The following is a 19,453-nucleotide window of genomic DNA, read 5'->3' as shown; positions in this document are numbered from 1 at the left end:
TGCACAAAACCTGCATTTGGCTGTATCAAAATAAATGTCATGAAAAAGGTAAAAACACTACATGGAAGCGCAATGTGTTGTGCTGGGTTCTTTTACAAGTAAAGACTGCTGCTTTGAGTTCACAGGGAGCCATGCTCTTTATTCACTGTACATAGTCTGTCCTCTAGCGGTAAAAACGTGAACTGCAATGCTATGGCTGTCGCCACACAATGTAGGTTTTAAACTCGTGTTGTAGTTTCAGTGTCGGACTTCAAACTAGGCTTGCAGTTTCCGAATGCCATTCGTGATGGGTGCTGTAAAAAGTTCTTGGCTTAAACGATTGAAGTGCACATAAGAAAAAAAAAAAAAAAAAAAAAAAGCTTACGGTAACTGGTATTCCCAGGCGGTCTCCCATCCAAGTACTAACCAGGCCCGACCCTGCTTAGCCTCCGAGATCGGACGAGAGCGGGCGCTCTCAGGGTAGTATTGCCGTAAGCCGTGAGACCGCTCAGAATTTTTCATTTTATAGACACAATCGCCCCTGAAACCATGCCAAGCAGCGGCGGGACTTGATGGCTGTGGTAAAAGTTTCCTTTCACAATTGACGTGGGAAAAAAAAAAAAAAAAAGGCTTTCAGCACCTGGTATTCCCGGACGGTCACCCTTCCCTTTTGTTTTTTTTTTTTTTTTGTTTTTTTTACAACCAGGGCCGAAACAGGCTTTCTTCCAAGGCTTTTGGTGTTTTCTGGAAACATGGCTATCATGAAAAGTTATTGACAGCTTTTTATGCGGTAGCACGAATTTGCCGTTGCGACCTGCATTTTGCTGAATCAAAATAAATGCCTTGAAAAGTTTAAAAACACTTCATGGAAGTCACTTCACTGGTTTCTTTTATATCAAACAAATTGTTTTAGGTTATTCACCTGACATGTTTCGGCGGTTTCTTCCGCCTTCATCAGAGTGTCACAGATGTGATGGTGACGCGTCTTTATCAGCTGATGGATCAACATGTCAGGTGAATAACCTAAAACAATTTGTTTGATATAAAAGAAACCAGTGAAGTGATTAAATAAGGAAAAACAAAATGAACTTAGTACAATTACTTCATGGAAGTGTTGTGTTGGGTTCTTTTACAAGTCAAGCCTGCTGCTTTGAGTTCACAGGGAGCCATGCTCACTGTACATAGTCTGCTCTCTAGCGGTAAAAAAATTAACTACAATGCTGTGGATGTCACCACATAATATAGCTTTCAAACTCGTGTTATAGTTTCAATGTCGGAGTTTAAATTAGGCTTGCTGTTTCCGGATGCCATTCGTGATGGGTGTTGTAAAAAATAGCTTCTTAAACGATTGAAGTGCACATAAGAAAAAGAAAAAGCTTACAGCACCTGGTATTCCCAGGCGGTCTCCCATCCAAGTACTAACCAGGCCCGACCCTGCTTAGCTTCCGAGATCGGACGAGATCGGGCGTTCTCAGGGTAGTATGGCCGTAAGCCGTGAGGTGACCCAACATTTTGCATTTTATAGACACAATCGCCCCTGAAACTAGCGAGCGAGCCAATGAAGCCTTCAAAACTGCTTCGGCACATGGAGACCAAGCATCCTGCATTAAAAGACAAACCTTAACCACTTCGGGTTTCATTGTCTCCGATTACGCCTGGATGGGACCGGCTCGTTTCTGAGAAACAAGCTCGGTGCTCCCAATAATTCAACGTAATGGTGACTTTTATTTTTATGTGGTTTATATTTGTTTTTATGCCAGTCGTATCATTTTATTTAATCGTATTTACCGTATTTGCCGGTGTACAGGTCGACTCGGTGTATAAGTCGACCCCCTAAAATTCGACGGAAATTTACGATTTTATGATATATCCTTTGTATAAGTCGAGCTCAATTGTTGCATTATATTAAACTTCAAAATTCAATAAGCGAAATTTATTGACGAAATGTGTTCAAATTCTGGGAGGCCGTGCGCATGCTGCTGTTTATAAGCACCGCGGAGGAGATCGCGGCCGGCGAGCTCGCGCACGCCGCCCGGCACCAACGGGAGGCCGGAAATAGCTCCAAGCCGAGCGGATCGGCACTTTATAAGCACCGCGGAGGAGATCGCGGCGCCTCATTGGACTTCCAGCCGCCGGCGAGCTCGCGCACCCGCCCGGCACATCCGGGAGGCCGTGCGCACGAGCCAAGTGGCCGAAAATAGCCCCCGCCGAGCGGATCGGCTGTTTATAAGCACCGCGGAGGTGGTCGCGGCGCCTCATTCGACTTCCAGCGGCCGGCGAGCTCGCGCACCCGCCCGGCACATCCGGGAGGCCGTGCGCACGAGCCAAGTGGCCGAAAATAGCCCCCGCCGAGCGGATCGGCTGTTTATAAGCACCGCGGAGGTGGTCGGGCGCCTCATTCGACTTCCAGCGGCCGGCGAGCTCGCGCACCCGCCCGGCACATCCGGGAGGCCGTGCGCACGAGCCAAGTGGCCGAAAATAGCCCCCGCCGAGCGGATCGGCTGTTTATAAGCACCGCGGAGGTGGTCGCGGCGCCTCATTCGACTTCCAGCGGCCGGCGAGCTCGCGCACCCGCCCGGCACATCCGGGAGGCCGTGCGCACGAGCCAAGTGGCCGAAAATAGCCCCCGCCGAGCGGATCGGCTGTTTATAAGCACCGCGGAGGTGGTCGCGGCGCCTCATTCGACTTCCAGCGGCCGGCGAGCTCGCGCACCCGCCCGGCACATCCGGGAGGCCGTGCGCACGAGCCAAGTGGCCGAAAATAGCCCCCGCCGAGCGGATCGGCTGTTTATAAGCACCGCGGAGGTGGTCGCGGCGCCTCATTCGACTTCCAGCGGCCGGCGAGCCCGCGCACCCGCCCGGCACATCCGGGAGGCCGTGCGCACGAGCCAAGTGGCCGAAAATAGCCCCCGCCGAGCGGATCGGCTGTTTATAAGCACCGCGGAGGTGGTCGCGGCGCCTCATTCGACTTCCAGCGGCCGGCGAGCTCGCGCACCCGCCCGGCACATCCGGGAGGCCGTGCGCACGAGCCAAGTGGCCGAAAATAGCCCCCGCCGAGCGGATCGGCTGTTTATAAGCACCGCGGAGGTGGTCGCGGCGCCTCATTCGACTTCCAGCGGCCGGCGAGCTCGCGCACCCGCCCGGCACATCCGGGAGGCCGTGCGCACGAGCCAAGTGGCCGAAAATAGCCCCCGCCGAGCGGATCGGCTGTTTATAAGCACCGCGGAGGTGGTCGCGGCGCCTCATTCGACTTCCAGCGGCCGGCGAGCTCGCGCACCCGCCCGGCACATCCGGGAGGCCGTGCGCACGAGCCAAGTGGCCGAAAATAGCCCCCGCCGAGCGGATCGGCTGTTTATAAGCACCGCGGAGGTGGTCGCGGCGCCTCATTCGACTTCCAGCGGCCGGCGAGCTCGCGCACCCGCCCGGCACATCCGGGAGGCCGTGCGCACGAGCCAAGTGGCCGAAAATAGCCCCCGCCGAGCGGATCGGCTGTTTATAAGCACCGCGGAGGTGGTCGCGGCGCCTCATTCGACTTCCAGCGGCCAGCGAGCTCGCGCACCCGCCCGGCACATCCGGGAGGCCGTGCGCACGAGCCAAGTGGCCGAAAATAGCCCCCGCCGAGCGGATCGGCTGTTTATAAGCACCGCGGAGGTGGTCGCGGCGCCTCATCCGACTTCCAGCGGCCGGCGAGCTCGCGCACCCGACCGGCACATCCGGGAGGCCGTGCGCACGAGCCAAGTGGCCGAAAATAGCCCCCGCCGAGCGGATCGGCTGTTTATAAGCACCGCGGAGGTGGTCGCGGCGCCTCATTCGACTTCCAGCGGCCGGCGAGCTCGCGCACCCGCCCGGCACATCCGGGAGGCCGTGCGCACGAGCCAAGTGGCTGAAAATAGCCCCCGCCGAGCGGATCGGCTGTTTATAAGCACCGCGGAGGTGGTCGCGGCGCCTCATTCGACTTCCAGCGGCCGGCGAGCTCGCGCACCCGCCCGGCACATCCGGGAGGCCGTGCGCACGAGCCAAGTGGCCGAAAATAGCCCCCGCCGAGCGGATCGGCTGTTTATAAGCACCGCGGAGGTGGTCGCGGCGCCTCATTCGACTTCCAGCGGCCGGCGAGATCGCGCACCCGCCCGGCACATCCGGGAGGCCGTGCGCACGAGCCAAGTGGCCGAAAATAGCCCCCGCCGAGCGGATCGGCGGTTTATAAACACCGCGGAGGTGGTCGCGGCGCCTCATTCGACTTCCAGCGGGCCGCGCACTCGCGCACGCCGCCCGGTTCAAATTTTCTAAGTGCAACGCACAATGAGATGCATGAGAAACGGCCTTGGTTACCATCACATTTGAAGCGATGAATACGAAGTTAAATTTTATGACTCGGTGTATAAGTCGAGGTCGATTTTTTTCGGTCGATTTTGGATCGAAAAAGGTCGACCAATACACCGGCAAATACGGTATATATACTTATTATAAATGTAGTATTTATTTATATTGATTTATTGTTTATTTATATATATAAAGGCAGGTCCGCAAAAATATTTCTGACGCGTAGCCGGTCCGTGGCGCAAGAAAGGTTGGGGACCACTAGTCTAAAAGAATCTGGCCGTAACTGGAATAGGGTTCTACGCGAATGCCCAACGGAAAAGTGAAGTGCACAAAACCTGCATTTGGCTGTATCAAAATAAATGTCATGAAAAAGCTAAAAACACTACATGGAAGCGCAATGTGTTGTGCTGGGTTCTTTTACAAGTAAAGACTGCTGCTTTGAGTTCACAGGGAGCCATGCTCTTTATTCACTGTACATAGAGGTTTTGAACTCGTGTTGTAGTTTCAGTGTCGGAGTTCAAACTAGGCTTGCAGTTTCCGAATGCCATTCGTGATGGGTGTTGTAAAAAGGTCTTGGCTTAAACGACTGAAGTGCACATAAGAAGAAAAAAAAAAAAAAAAAAGAGCTTGAAGTGCACATAAGAAAAAGAAAAAGCTTACAGCACCTGGTATTCCCAGGCAGTCTCCCATCCAAGTACTAACCAGGCCTGACCCTGCTTAGCTTCCGAGATAAGACGAGATCAGGCGTTCTCAGGGTAGTATGGCCGTAAGCCGTGAGGTGACCCAACATTTTGCATTTTATAGACACAATCGCCCCTGAAACTAGCGAGCAAGCCAATGAAGCCTTCAAAACTGCTTCGGCACATGGAGACCAAGCATCCTGCATTAAAAGACAAACCTTAACCACTTCGGGTTTCATTGTCTCCGATTACGCCTGGATGGGACCGGCTCGTTTCTGAGAAACAAGCTCGGTGCTCCCAATAATTCAACGTAATGGTGACTTTTATTTTTATGTGGTTTATATTTGTTTTTATGCCAGTCGTATCATTTTATTTAATCCTATTTATATATATTTATTATAAATGTAGTATTTATTTATATAGATTTATTGTTTATTTATATATATAAAGGCAGGTCCGCAAAAATATTTCTGACGCGTAGCCGGTCCGTGGCGCAAGAAAGTTTGGGGACCACTAGTCTAAAAGAATCTGGCCGTAACTGGAATAGGGTTCTACGCGAATGCCCAACGGAAAAGTGAAGTGCACAAAACCTGTATCAAAATAAATGTCATGAAAAAGGTAAAAACACTACATGGAAGCGCAATGTGTTGTGCTGGGTTCTTTTACAAGTAAAGACTGCTGCTTTGAGTTCACAGGGAGCCATGCTCTTTATTCACTGTACATAGTCTGCCCTCTAGCGGTAAAAACGTGAACTGCAATGCTATGGCTGTCGCCACACAATGTAGGTTTTAAACTCGTGTTGTAGTTTCAGTGTCGGAGTTCAAACTAGGCTTGCAGTTTCCGAATGCCATTCGTGATGGGTGCTGTAAAACGTTCTTGGCTTGAACGATTGAAGTGCACATAAGAAAAAAAAAAAAAAAAAAAAAGCTTGCGGTAACTGGTATTCCCAGGCGGTCTCCCATCCAAGTACTAACCAGGCCCGACCCTGCTTAGCCTCCGAGGTCGGACGAGAGCGGGCGCTCTCAGGGTAGTATTGCCGTAAGCCGTGAGACCGCTCAGAATTTTTCATTTTATAGACACAATCGCCCCTGAAACCATGCCAAGCAGCGGCGGGACTTGATGGCTGTGGTAAAAGTTTCCTTTCACAATTGACGTGGGAAAAAAAAAAAAAAAAAGGCTTTCAGCACCTGGTATTCCCGGACGGTCACCCTTCCCTTTTGTTTTTTTTTTTGTTTTTTTTTTACAACCAGGGCCGAAACAGGCTTTCTTCCAAGGCTTTTGGTGTTTTCTGGAAACATGGCTATCATGAAAAGTTATTGACAGCTTTTTATGCGGTAGCACGAATTTGCCGTTGCGACCTGCATTTTGCTGAATCAAAATAAATGCCTTGAAAAGTTTAAAAACACTTCATGGAAGTCACTTCACTGGTTTCTTTTATATCAAACAAATTGTTTTAGGTTATTCACCTGACATGTTTCGGCGGTTTCTTCCGCCTTCATCAGAGTGTCACAGATGTGATGGTGACGCGTCTTTATCAGCTGATGGATCAACATGTCAGGTGAATAACCTAAAACAATTTGTTTGATATAAAAGAAACCAGTGAAGTGATTAAATAAGGAAAAACAAAATGAACTTAGTACAATTACTTCATGGAAGTGTTGTGTTGGGTTATTTTACAAGTCAAGCCTGCTGCTTTGAGTTCACAGGGAGCCATGCTCACTGTACATAGTCTGCTCTCTAGCGGTAAAAAATTTAACTACAATGCTGTGGATGTCACCACATAATATAGCTTTCAAACTCGTGTTATAGTTTCAATGTCGGAGTTTAAATTAGGCTTGCTGTTTCCGGATGCCATTCGTGATGGGTGTTGTAAAAAATAGCTTCTTAAACGATTGAAGTGCACATAAGAAAAAGAAAAAGCTTACAGCACCTGATATTCCCAGGCGGTCTCCCATCCAAGTACTAACCAGGCCCGACCCTGCTTAGCTTCCGAGATCGGACGAGATCGGGCGTTCTCAGGGTAGTATGGCCGTAAGCCGTGCGGTGACCCAACATTTTGCATTTTATAGACACAATCGCCCCTGAAACTAGCGAGCGAGCCAATGAAGCCTTCAAAACTGCTTCGGCACATGGAGACCAAGCATCCTGCATTAAAAAACAAACCTTAACCACTTCGGGTTTCATTGTCTCCGATTACGCCTGGATGGGACCGGCTCGTTTCTGAGAAACAAGCTCGGTGCTCCCAATAACTCAACGTAATGGTGACTTTTATTTTTATGTGGTTTATATTTGTTTTTATGCCAGTCGTATCATTTTATTTAATCGTATTTACCGTATTTGCCGGTGTACAGGTCGACTCGGTGTATAAGTCGACCCCCTAAAATTCGACGGAAATTTACGATTTTATGATATATCCTTTGTATAAGTCGAGCTCAATTGTTGCATTATATTAAACTTCAAAATTCAATATGCGAAATTTATTGACGAAATGTGTTCAAATTCTGGGAGGCCGTGCGCATGCTGCTGTTTATAAGCACCGCGGAGGAGATCGCGGCCGGCGAGCTCGCGCACGCCGCCCGGCACCAACGGGAGGCCGGAAATAGCTCCAAGCCGAGCGGATCGGCACTTTATAAGCACCGCGGAGGAGATCGCGGCGCCTCATTGGACTTCCAGCCGCCGGCGAGCTCGCGCACCCGCCCGGCACATCCGGGAGGCCGTGCGCACGAGCCAAGTGGCCGAAAATAGCCCCCGCCGAGCGGATCGGCTGTTTATAAGCACCGCGGAGGTGGTCGCGGCGCCTCATTCGACTTCCAGCGGCCGGCGAGCTCGCGCACCCGCCCGGCACATCCGGGAGGCCGTGCGCACGAGCCAAGTGGCCGAAAATAGCCCCCGCCGAGCGGATCGGCTGTTTATAAGCACCGCGGAGGTGGTCGGGCGCCTCATTCGACTTCCAGCGGCCGGCGAGCTCGCGCACCCGCCCGGCACATCCGGGAGGCCGTGCGCACGAGCCAAGTGGCCGAAAATAGCCCCCGCCGAGCGGATCGGCTGTTTATAAGCACCGCGGAGGTGGTCGCGGCGCCTCATTCGACTTCCAGCGGCCGGCGAGCCTGCGCACCCGCCCGGCACATCCGGGAGGCCGTGCGCACGAGCCAAGTGGCCGAAAATAGCCCCCGCCGAGCGGATCGGCTGTTTATAAGCACCGCGGAGGTGGTCGCGGCGCCTCATTCGACTTCCAGCGGCCGGCGAGCTCGCGCACCCGCCCGGCACATCCGGGAGGCCGTGCGCACGAGCCAAGTGGCCGAAAATAGCCCCCGCCGAGCGGATCGGCTGTTTATAAGCACCGCGGAGGTGGTCGCGGCGCCTCATTCGACTTCCAGCGGCCGGCGAGCTCGCGCACCCGCCCGGCACATCCGGGAGGCCGTGCGCACGAGCCAAGTGGCCGAAAATAGCCCCCGCCGAGCGGATCGGCTGTTTATAAGCACCGCGGAGGTGGTCGCGGCGCCTCATTCGACTTCCAGCGGCCGGCGAGCCCGCGCACCCGCCCGGCACATCCGGGAGGCCGTGCGCACGAGCCAAGTGGCCGAAAATAGCCCCCGCCGAGCGGATCGGCTGTTTATAAGCACCGCGGAGGTGGCCGCGGCGCCTCATTCGACTTCCAGCGGCCGGCGAGCTCGCGCACCCGCCCGGCACATCCGGGAGGCCGTGCGCACGAGCCAAGTGGCCGAAAATAGCCCCCGCCGAGCGGATCGGCTGTTTATAAGCACCGCGGAGGTGGTCGCGGCGCCTCATTCGACTTCCAGCGGCCGGCGAGCTCGCGCACCCGCCCGGCACATCCGGGAGGCCGTGCGCACGAGCCAAGTGGACGAAAATAGCCCCCGCCGAGCGGATCGGCTGTTTGTAAGCACCGCGGAGGTGGTCGCGGCGCCTCATTCGACTTCCAGCGGCCGGCGAGCTCGCGCACCCGCCCGGCACATCCGGGAGGCCGTGCGCACGAGCCAAGTGGCCGAAAATAGCCCCCGCCGAGCGGATCGGCTGTTTATAAGCACCGCGGAGGTGGTCGCGGCGCCTCATTCGACTTCCAGCGGCCGGCGAGCTCGCGCACCCGCCCGGCACATCCGGGAGGCCGTGCGCACGAGCCAAGTGGCCGAAAATAGCCCCCGCCGAGCGGATCGGCTGTTTATAAGCACCGCGGAGGTGGTCGCGGCGCCTCATTCGACTTCCAGCGGCCGGCGAGCTCGCGCACCCGCCCGGCACATCCGGGAGGCCGTGCGCACGAGCCAAGTGGCCGAAAATAGCCCCCGCCGAGCGGATCGGCTGTTTATAAGCACCGCGGAGGTGGTCGCGGCGCCTCATTCGACTTCCAGCGGCCAGCGAGCTCGCGCACCCGCCCGGCACATCCGGGAGGCCGTGCGCACGAGCCAAGTGGCCGAAAATAGCCCCCGCCGAGCGGATCGGCTGTTTATAAGCACCGCGGAGGTGGTCGCGGCGCCTCATTCGACTTCCAGCGGCCGGCGAGCTCGCGCACCCGCCCGGCACATCCGGGAGGCCGTGCGCACGAGCCAAGTGGCCGAAAATAGCCCCCGCCGAGCGGATCGGCTGTTTATAAGCACCGCGGAGGTGGTCGCGGCGCCTCATTCGACTTCCAGCGGCCGGCGAGCTCGCGCACCCGCCCGGCACATCCGGGAGGCCGTGCGCACGAGCCAAGTGGCCGAAAATAGCCCCCGCCGAGCGGATCGGCTGTTTAAAAGCACCGCGGAGGTGGTCGCGGCGCCTCATTCGACTTCCAGCGGCCGGCGAGCTCGCGCACCCGCCCGGCACATCCGGGAGGCCGTGCGCACGAGCCAAGTGGCCGAAAATAGCCCCCGCCGAGCGGATCGGCTGTTTATAAGCACCGCGGAGGTGGTCGCGGCGCCTCATTCGACTTCCAGCGGCCGGCGAGCTCGCGCACCCGCCCGGCACATCCGGGAGGCCGTGCGCACGAGCCAAGTGGCCTAGAATAGCCCCCGCCGAGCGGATCGGCTGTTTATAAGCACCGCGGAGGTGGTCGCGGCGCCTCATTCGACTTCCAGCGGCCGGCGAGCTCGCGCACCCGCCCGGCACATCCGGGAGGCCGTGCGCACGAGCCAAGTGGCCGAAAATAGCCCCCGCCGAGCGGATCGGCTGTTTATAAGCACCGCGGAGGTGGTCGCGGCGCCTCATTCGACTTCCAGCGGCCGGCGAGCTCGCGCACCCGCCCGGCACATCCGGGAGGCTGTGCGCACGAGCCAAGTGGCCGAAAATAGCCCCCGCCGAGCGGATCGGCTGTTTATAAGCACCGCGGAGGTGGTCGCGGCGCCTCATTCGACTTCCAGCGGCCGGCGAGCTCGCGCACCCGCCCGGCACATCCGGGAGGCCGTGCGCACGAGCCAAGTGGCCGAAAATAGCCCCCGCCGAGCGGATCGGCTGTTTATAAGCACCGCGGAGGTGGTCGCGGCGCCTCATTCGACTTCCAGCGGCCGGCGAGCTCGCGCACCCGCCCGGCACATCCGGGAGGCCGTGCGCACGAGCCAAGTGGCCGAAAATAGCCCCCGCCGAGCGGATCGGCTGTTTATAAGCACCGCGGAGGTGGTCGCGGCGCCTCATTCGACTTCCAGCGGCCGGCGAGCCTGCGCACCCGCCCGGCACATCCGGGAGGCCGTGCGCACGAGCCAAGTGGCCGAAAATAGCCCCCGCCGAGCGGATCGGCTGTTTATAAGCACCGCGGAGGTGGTCGCGGCGCCTCATTCGACTTCCAGCGGCCGGCGAGCTCGCGCACCCGCCCGGCACATCCGGGAGGCCGTGCGCACGAGCCAAGTGGCCGAAAATAGCCCCCGCCGAGCGGATCGGCTGTTTATAAGCACCGCGGAGGTGGTCGCGGCGCCTCATTCGACTTCCAGCGGCCGGCGAGCTCGCGCACCCGCCCGGCACATCCGGGAGGCCGTGCGCACGAGCCAAGTGGCCGAGAATAGCCCCCGCCGAGCGGATCGGCTGTTTATAAGCACCGCGGAGGTGGTCGCGGCGCCTCATTCGACTTCCAGCGGCCGGCGAGCTCGCGCACCCGCCCGGCACATCCGGGAGGCCGTGCGCACGAGCCAAGTGGACGAAAATAGCCCCCGCCGAGCGGATCGGCTGTTTGTAAGCACCGCGGAGGTGGTCGCGGCGCCTCATTCGACTTCCAGCGGCCGGCGAGCTCGCGCACCCGCCCGGCACATCCGGGAGGCCGTGCGCACGAGCCAAGTGGCCGAAAATAGCCCCCGCCGAGCGGATCGGCTGTTTATAAGCACCGCGGAGGTGGTCGCGGCGCCTCATTCGACTTCCAGCGGCCGGCGAGCTCGCGCACCCGCCCGGCACATCCGGGAGGCCGTGCGCACGAGCCAAGTGGCCGAAAATAGCCCCCGCCGAGCGGATCGGCTGTTTATAAGCACCGCGGAGGTGGTCGCGGCGCCTCATTCGACTTCCAGCGGCCGGCGAGCTCGCGCACCCGCCCGGCACATCCGGGAGGCCGTGCGCACGAGCCAAGTGGCCGAAAATAGCCCCCGCCGAGCGGATCGGCTGTTTATAAGCACCGCGGAGGTGGTCGCGGCGCCTCATTCGACTTCCAGCGGCCGGCGAGCCTGCGCACCCGCCCGGCACATCCGGGAGGCCGTGCGCACGAGCCAAGTGGCCGAAAATAGCCCCCGCCGAGCGGATCGGCAGTTTATAAGCACCGCGGAGGTGGTCGCGGCGCCTCATTCGACTTCCAGCGGCCGGCGAGCTCGCGCACCCGCCCGGCACATCCGGGAGGCCGTGCGCACGAGCCAAGTGGCCGAAAATAGCCCCCGCCGAGCGGATCGGCTGTTTATAAGCACCGCGGAGGTGGTCGCGGCGCCTCATTCGACTTCCAGCGGCCGGCGAGCTCGCGCACCCGCCCGGCACATCCGGGAGGCCGTGCGCACGAGCCAAGTGGCCGAAAATAGCCCCCGCCGAGCGGATCGGCTGTTTATAAGCACCGCGGAGGTGGTCGCGGCGCCTCATTCGACTTCCAGCGGCCGGCGAGCTCGTGCACCCGCCCGGCACATCCGGGAGGCCGTGCGCACGAGCCAAGTGGCCGAAAATAGCCCCCGCCGAGCGGATCGGCTGTTTATAAGCACCGCAGAGGTGGTCGCGGCGCCTCATTCGACTTCCGGCGGGCGGCGAGCTCGCGCACCCGCCCGGCACATCCGGGAGGCCGTGCGCACGAGCCAAGTGGCCGAAAATAGCCCCCGCGGAGCGGATCGGCTGTTTATAAGCACCGCGGAGGTGGTCGCGGCGCCTCATTCGACTTCAAGCGGCCGGCGAGCTCGCGCACCCGCCCGGCACATCCGGGAGGCCGTGCGCACGAGCCAAGTGGCCGAAAATAGCCCCCGCCGAGTGGATCGGCAGTTTATAAGCACCGCGGAGGTGGTCGCGGCGCCTCATTCGACTTCCAGCGGCCGGCGAGCTCGCGCACCCGCCCGGCACATCCGGGAGGCCGTGCGCACGAGCCAAGTGGACGAAAATAGCCCCCGCCGAGCGGATCGGCTGTTTGTAAGCACCGCGGAGGTGGTCGCGGCGCCTCATTCGACTTCCAGCGGCCGGCGAGCTCGCGCACCCGCCCGGCACATCCGGGAGGCCGTGCGCACGAGCCAAGTGGCCGAAAATAGCCCCCGCCGAGCGGATCGGCTGTTTATAAGCACCGCGGAGGTGGTCGCGGCGCCTCATTCGACTTCCAGCGGCCGGCGAGCTCGCGCACCCGCCCGGCACATCCGGGAGGCCGTGCGCACGAGCCAAGTGGCCGAAAATAGCCCCCGCCGAGCGGATCGGCTGTTTATAAGCACCGCGGAGGTGGTCGCGGCGCCTCATTCGACTTCCAGCGGCCGGCGAGCTCGCGCACCCGCCCGGCACATCCGGGAGGCCGTGCGCACGAGCCAAGTGGCCGAAAATAGCCCCCGCCGAGCGGATCGGCTGTTTATAAGCACCGCGGAGGTGGTCGCGGCGCCTCATTCGACTTCCAGCGGCCAGCGAGCTCGCGCACCCGCCCGGCACATCCGGGAGGCCGTGCGCACGAGCCAAGTGGCCGAAAATAGCCCCCGCCGAGCGGATCGGCTGTTTATAAGCACCGCGGAGGTGGTCGCGGCGCCTCATTCGACTTCCAGCGGCCGGCGAGCTCGCGCACCCGCCCGGCACATCCGGGAGGCCGTGCGCACGAGCCAAGTGGCCGAAAATAGCCCCCGCCGAGCGGATCGGCTGTTTATAAGCACCGCGGAGGTGGTCGCGGCGCCTCATTCGACTTCCAGCGGCCGGCGAGCTCGCGCACCCGCCCGGCACATCCGGGAGGCCGTGCGCACGAGCCAAGTGGCCGAAAATAGCCCCCGCCGAGCGGATCGGCTGTTTATAAGCACCGCGGAGGTGGTCGCGGCGCCTCATTCGACTTCCAGCGGCCGGCGAGCTCGCGCACCCGCCCGGCACATCCGGGAGGCCGTGCGCACGAGCCAAGTGGCCGAAAATAGCCCCCGCCGAGCGGATCGGCTGTTTATAAGCACCGCGGAGGTGGTCGCGGCGCCTCATTGGACTTCCAGCGGCCGGCGAGCTCGCGCACCCGCCCGGCACATCCGGGAGGCCGTGCGCACGAGCCAAGTGGCCGAAAATAGCCCCCGCCGAGCGGATCGGCTGTTTATAAGCACCGCGGAGGTGGTCGCGGCGCCTCATTCGACTTCCAGCGGCCGGCGAGCTCGCGCACCCGCCCGGCACATCCGGGAGGCCGTGCGCACGAGCCAAGTGGCCGAAAATAGCCCCCGCCGAGCGGATCGGCTGTTTATAAGCACCGCGGAGGTGGTCGCGGCGCCTCATTCGACTTCCAGCGGCCGGCGAGCTCGCGCACCCGCCCGGCACATCCGGGAGGCCGTGCGCACGAGCCAAGTGGCCGAAAATAGCCCCCGCCGAGCGGATCGGCTGTTTATAAGCACCGCGGAGGTGGTCGCGGCGCCTCATTCGACTTCCGGCGGGCGGCGAGCTCGCGCACCCGCCCGGCACATCCGGGAGGCCGTGCGCACGAGCCAAGTGGCCGAAAATAGCCCCCGCCGAGCGGATCGGCTGTTTATAAGCACCGCGGAGGTGGTCGCGGCGCCTCATTCGACTTCCAGCGGCCGGCGAGCTCGCGCACCCGCCCGGCACATCCGGGAGGCCGTGCGCACGAGCCAAGTGGCCGAAAATAGCCCCCGCCGAGCGGATCGGCTGTTTATAAGCACCGCGGAGGTGGTCGCGGCGCCTCATTCGACTTCCAGCGGGCCGCGCACTCGCGCACGCCGCCCGGTTCAAATTTTCTAAGTGCAACGCACAATGAGATGCATGAGAAACGGCCTTGGTTACCATCACATTTGAAGCGATGAATACGAAGTTAAATTTTATGACTCGGTGTATAAGTCGAGGTCGATTTTTTTCGGTCGATTTTGGATCGAAAAAGGTCGACCAATACACCGGCAAATACGGTATATATACTTATTATAAATGTAGTATTTATTTATATTGATTTATTGTTTATTTATATATATAAAGGCAGGTCCGCAAAAATATTTCTGACGCGTAGCCGGTCCGTGGCGCAAGAAAGGTTGGGAACCACTAGTCTAAAAGAATCTGGCCGTAACTGGAATAGGGTTCTACGCGAATGCCCAACGGAAAAGTGAAGTGCACAAAACCTGCATTTGGCTGTATCAAAATAAATGTCATGAAAAAGGTAAAAACACTACATGGAAGCGCAATGTGTTGTGCTGGGTTCTTTTACAAGTAAAGACTGCTGCTTTGAGTTCACAGGGAGCCATGCTCTTTATTCACTGTACATAGAGGTTTTGAACTCGTGTTGTAGTTTCAGTGTCGGAGTTCAAACTAGGCTTGCAGTTTCCGAATGCCATTCGTGATGGGTGCTGTAAAAAGTTCTTGGCTTAAACGATTGAAGTGCACATAAGAAAAAAAAAAAAAAAAAAAAGCTTACGGTAACTGGTATTCCCAGGCGGTCTCCCATCCAAGTACTAACCAGGCCCGACCCTGCTTAGCCTCCGAGATCGGTCGAGAGCGGGCGCTCTCAGGGTAGTATTGCCGTAAGCCGTGAGACCGCTCAGAATTTTTCATTTTATAGACACAATCGCCCCTGAAACCATGCCAAGCAGCGGCGGGACTTGATGGCTGTGGTAAAAGTTTCCTTTCACAATTGACGTGGGAAAAAAAAAAAAAAAATGCTTTCAGCACCTGGTATTCCCGGACGGTCACCCTTCCCTTTTGTTTTTTTTTTTTGTTTTTTTTACAACCAGGGCCGAAACAGGCTTTCTTCCAAGGCTTTTGGTGTTTTCTGGAAACATGGCTATCATGAAAAGTTATTGACAGCTTTTTATGCGGTAGCACGAATTTGCCGTTGCGACCTGCATTTTGCTGAATCAAAATAAATGCCTTGAAAAGTTTAAAAACACTTCATGGAAGTCACTTCACTGGTTTCTTTTATATCAAACAAATTGTTTTAGGTTATTCACCTGACATGTTTCGGCGGTTTCTTCCGCCTTCATCAGAGTGTCACAGATGTGATGGTGACGCGTCTTTATCAGCTGATGGATCAACATGTCAGGTGAATAACCTAAAACAATTTGTTTGATATAAAAGAAACCAGTGAAGTGATTAAATAAGGAAAAACAAAATGAACTTAGTACAATTACTTCATGGAAGTGTTGTGTTGGGTTCTTTTACAAGTCAAGCCTGCTGCTTTGAGTTCACAGGGAGCCATGCTCACTGTACATAGTCTGCTCTCTAGCGGTAAAAAATTTAACTACAATGCTGTGGATGTCACCACATAATATAGCTTTCAAACTCGTGTTATAGTTTCAATGTCGGAGTTTAAATTAGGCTTGCTGTCTCCGGATGCCATTCGTGATGGGTGTTGTAAAAAATAGCTTCTTAAACGATTGAAGTGCACATAAGAAAAAGAAAAAGCTTACAGCACCTGGTATTCCCAGGCGGTCTCCCATCCAAGTACTAACCAGGCCCGACCCTGCTTAGCTTCCGAGATCGGACGAGATCGGGCGTTCTCAGGGTAGTATGGCCGTAAGCCGTGAGGTGACCCAACATTTTGCATTTTATAGACACAATCGCCCCTGAAACTAGCGAGCGAGCCAATGAAGCCTTCAAAACTGCTTCGGCACATGGAGACCAAGCATCCTGCATTAAAAGACAAACCTTAACCACTTCGGGTTTCATTGTCTCCGATTACGCCTGGATGGGACCGGCTCGTTTCTGAGAAACAAGCTCGGTGCTCCCAATAATTCAACGTAATGGTGACTTTTATTTTTATGTGGTTTATATTTGTTTTTATGCCAGTCGTATCATTTTATTTAATCGTATTTACCGTATTTGCCGGTGTACAGGTCGACTCGGTGTATAAGTCGACCCCCTAAAATTCGACGGAAATTTACGATTTTATGATATATCCTTTGTATAAGTCGAGCTCAATTGTTGCATTATATTAAACTTCAAAATTCAATATGCGAAATTTATTGACGAAATGTGTTCAAATTCTGGGAGGCCGTGCGCATGCTGCTGTTTATAAGCACCGCGGAGGAGATCGCGGCCGGCGAGCTCGCGCACGCCGCCCGGCACCAACGGGAGGCCGGAAATAGCTCCAAGCCGAGCGGATCGGCACTTTATAAGCACCGCGGAGGAGATCGCGGCGCCTCATTCGACTTCCAGCCGCCGGCGAGCTCGCGCACCCGCCCGGCACATCCGGGAGGCCGTGCGCACGAGCCAAGTGGCCGAAAATAGCCCCCGCCGAGCGGATCGGCTGTTTATAAGCACCGCGGAGGTGGTCGCGGCGCCTCATTCGACTTCCAGCGGCCGGCGAGCTCGCGCACCCGCCCGGCACATCCGGGAGGCCGTGCGCACGAGCCAAGTGGCCGAAAATAGCCCCCGCCGAGCGGATCGGCTGTTTATAAGCACCGCGGAGGTGGTCGCGGCGCCTCATTCGACTTCCAGCGGCCGGCGAGCTCGCGCACCCGCCCGGCACATCCGGGAGGCCGTGCGCACGAGCCAAGTGGCCGAAAATAGCCCCCGCCGAGCGGATCGGCTGTTTATAAGCACCGCGGAGGTGGTCGCGGCGCCTCATTCGAATTCCAGCGGCCGGCGAGCTCGCGCACCCGCCCGGCACATCCGGGAGGCCGTGCGCACGAGCCAAGTGGCCGAAAAAAGCACCCGCCGAGCGGATCGGCTGTTTATAAGCACCGCGGAGGTGGTCGCGGCGCCTCATTCGACTTCCGGCGGGCGGCGAGCTCGCGCACCCGCCCGGCACATCCGGGAGGCCGTGCGCACGAGCCAAGTGGCCGAAAATAGCCCCCGCCGAGCGGATCGGCTGTTTATAAGCACCGCGGAGGTGGTCGCGGCGCCTCATTCGACTTCAAGCGGCCGGCGAGCTCGCGCACCCGCCCGGCACATCCGGGAGGCCGTGCGCACGAGCCAAGTGGCCGAAAATAGCCCCCGCCGAGCGGATCGGCAGTTTATAAGCACCGCGGAGGTGGTCGCGGCGCCTCATTCGACTTCCGGCGGGCGGCGAGCTCGCGCACCCGCCCGGCACATCCGGGAGGCCGTGCGCACGAGCCAAGTGGCCGAAAATAGCCCCCGCCGAGCGGATCGGCTGTTTATAAGCACCGCGGAGGTGGTCGCGGCGCCTCATTCGACTTCAAGCGGCCGGCGAGCTCGCGCACCCGCCCGGCACATCCGGGAGGCCGTGCGCACGAGCCAAGTGGCCGAAAATAGCCCCCGCCGAGCGGATCGGCAGTTTATAAGCACCGCGGAGGTGGTCGCGGCGCCTCATTCGACTTCCAGCGGCCGGCGAGCTCGCGCACCCGCCCGGCACATCCGGGAGGCCGTGCGCACGAGCCAAGTGGCCGAAAATAGCCCCCGCCGAGCGGATCGGCTGTTTATAAGCACCGCGGAGGTGGTCGCGGCGCCTCATTCGACTTCCAGCGGCCGGCGAGATCGCGCACCCGCCCGGCACATCCGGGAGGCCGTGCGCACGAGCCAAGTGGCCGAAAATAGCCCCCGCCGAGCGAATCGGCTGTTTATAAGCACCGCGGAGGTGGTCGCGGCGCCTCATTCGACTTCCAGCGGCCGGCGAGCTCGCGCACCCGCCCGGCACATCCGGGAGGCCGTGCGCACGAGCCAAGTGGCCGAAAATAGCCCCCGCCGAGCGGATCGGCTGTTTATAAGCACCGCGGTGGTGGTCGCGGCGCCTCATTCGACTTAAAGCGGCCGGCGAGCTCGCGCACCCGCCCGGCACATCCGGGAGGCCGTGCGCACGAGCCAAGTGGCCGAAAATAGCCCCCGCCGAGCGGATCGGCTGTTTATAAGCACCGCGGAGGTGGTCGCGGCGCCTCATTCGACTTCCAGCGGCCGGCGAGCTCGCGCACCCGCCCGGCACATCCGGGAGGCCGTGCGCACGAGCCAAGTGGCCGAAAATAGCCCCCGCCGAGCGGATCGGCTGTTTATAAGCACCGCGGAGGTGGTCGCGGCGCCTCATTCGACTTCCGGCGGGCGGCGAGCTCGCGCACCCGCCCGGCACATCCGGGAGGCCGTGCGCACGAGCCAAGTGGCCGAAAATAGCCCCCGCCGAGCGGATCGGCTGTTTATAAGCACCGCGGAGGTGGTCGCGGCGCCTCATTCGACTTCCAGCGGCCGGCGAGCTCGCGCACCCGCCGAGCTCGCGCACCCGCCCGGCACATCCGGGAGGCCGTGCGCACGAGCCAAGTGGCCGAAAATAGCCCCCGCCGAGCGGATCGGCTGTTTATAAGCACCGCGGAGGTGGTCGCGGCGCCTCATTCGACTTCCAGCGGCCGGCGAGCTCGCGCACCCGCCCGGCACATCCGGGAGGCCGTGCGCACGAGCCAAGTGGCCGAAAATAGCCCCCGCCGAGCGGATCGGCAGTTTATAAGCACCGCGGAGGTGGTCGCGGCGCCTCATTCGACTTCCAGCGGCCGGCGAGCTCGCGCACCCGCCCGGCACATCCGGGAGGCCGTGCGCACGAGCCAAGTGGCCGAAAATAGCCCCCGCCGAGCGGATCGGCTGTTTATAAGCACCGCGGAGGTGGTCGCGGCGCCTCATTCGACTTCCAGCGGCCGGCGAGCTCGCGCACCCGCCCGGCACATCCGGGAGGCCGTGCGCACGAGCCAAGTGGCCGAAAATAGCCCCCGCCGAGCGGATCGGCTGTTTATAAGCACCGCGGAGGTGGTCGCGGCGCCTCATTCGACTTCCAGCGGCCGGCGAGCTCGTGCACCCGCCCGGCACATCCGGGAGGCCGTGCGCACGAGCCAAGTGGCCGAAAATAGCCCCCGCCGAGCGGATCGGCTGTTTATAAGCACCGCAGAGGTGGTCGCGGCGCCTCATTCGACTTCCGGCGGGCGGCGAGCTCGCGCACCCGCCCGGCACATCCGG

At 59.1% G+C, this 19,453-nt stretch overlaps 4 non-coding genes and 3 pseudogenes across 4 annotated transcripts; all 7 read right to left on the bottom strand.

The window, feature by feature from the left end:
* Window positions 1-357: 357 nt before the first annotated feature.
* On the bottom strand, window positions 358-476 carry LOC125982809 (5S ribosomal RNA; annotated as a pseudogene).
* An 877-nt stretch (window positions 477-1,353) lies between these two features.
* Window positions 1,354-1,472, bottom strand: LOC125982815 (5S ribosomal RNA). Its single transcript, XR_007486496.1, has one exon. It is a non-coding gene; the product is annotated as a 5S ribosomal RNA (ribosomal RNA).
* Window positions 1,473-4,951: 3,479 nt separating this feature from the next.
* LOC125982896 (5S ribosomal RNA) lies at window positions 4,952-5,070 on the bottom strand. Its single transcript, XR_007486548.1, has one exon. It is a non-coding gene; the product is annotated as a 5S ribosomal RNA (ribosomal RNA).
* An 833-nt stretch (window positions 5,071-5,903) lies between these two features.
* Window positions 5,904-6,022, bottom strand: LOC125982832 (5S ribosomal RNA; annotated as a pseudogene).
* An 874-nt stretch (window positions 6,023-6,896) lies between these two features.
* LOC125982869 (5S ribosomal RNA) lies at window positions 6,897-7,015 on the bottom strand. Its single transcript, XR_007486523.1, has one exon. It is a non-coding gene; the product is annotated as a 5S ribosomal RNA (ribosomal RNA).
* A 7,959-nt stretch (window positions 7,016-14,974) lies between these two features.
* Window positions 14,975-15,093, bottom strand: LOC125982828 (5S ribosomal RNA; annotated as a pseudogene).
* Window positions 15,094-15,965: 872 nt separating this feature from the next.
* On the bottom strand, window positions 15,966-16,084 carry LOC125982803 (5S ribosomal RNA). The gene has a single exon (XR_007486495.1). It is a non-coding gene; the product is annotated as a 5S ribosomal RNA (ribosomal RNA).
* Between the last annotated feature and the right edge of the window lie 3,369 nt (window positions 16,085-19,453).

The sequence above is a fragment of the Syngnathus scovelli genome, chromosome 15, assembly GCF_024217435.2.
Source record: "Syngnathus scovelli strain Florida chromosome 15, RoL_Ssco_1.2, whole genome shotgun sequence".
In the NCBI taxonomy this organism is placed as follows: Eukaryota; Metazoa; Chordata; class Actinopteri; order Syngnathiformes; family Syngnathidae; genus Syngnathus; species Syngnathus scovelli.
This window is presented reverse-complemented; position numbering and strand designations above follow the sequence as displayed.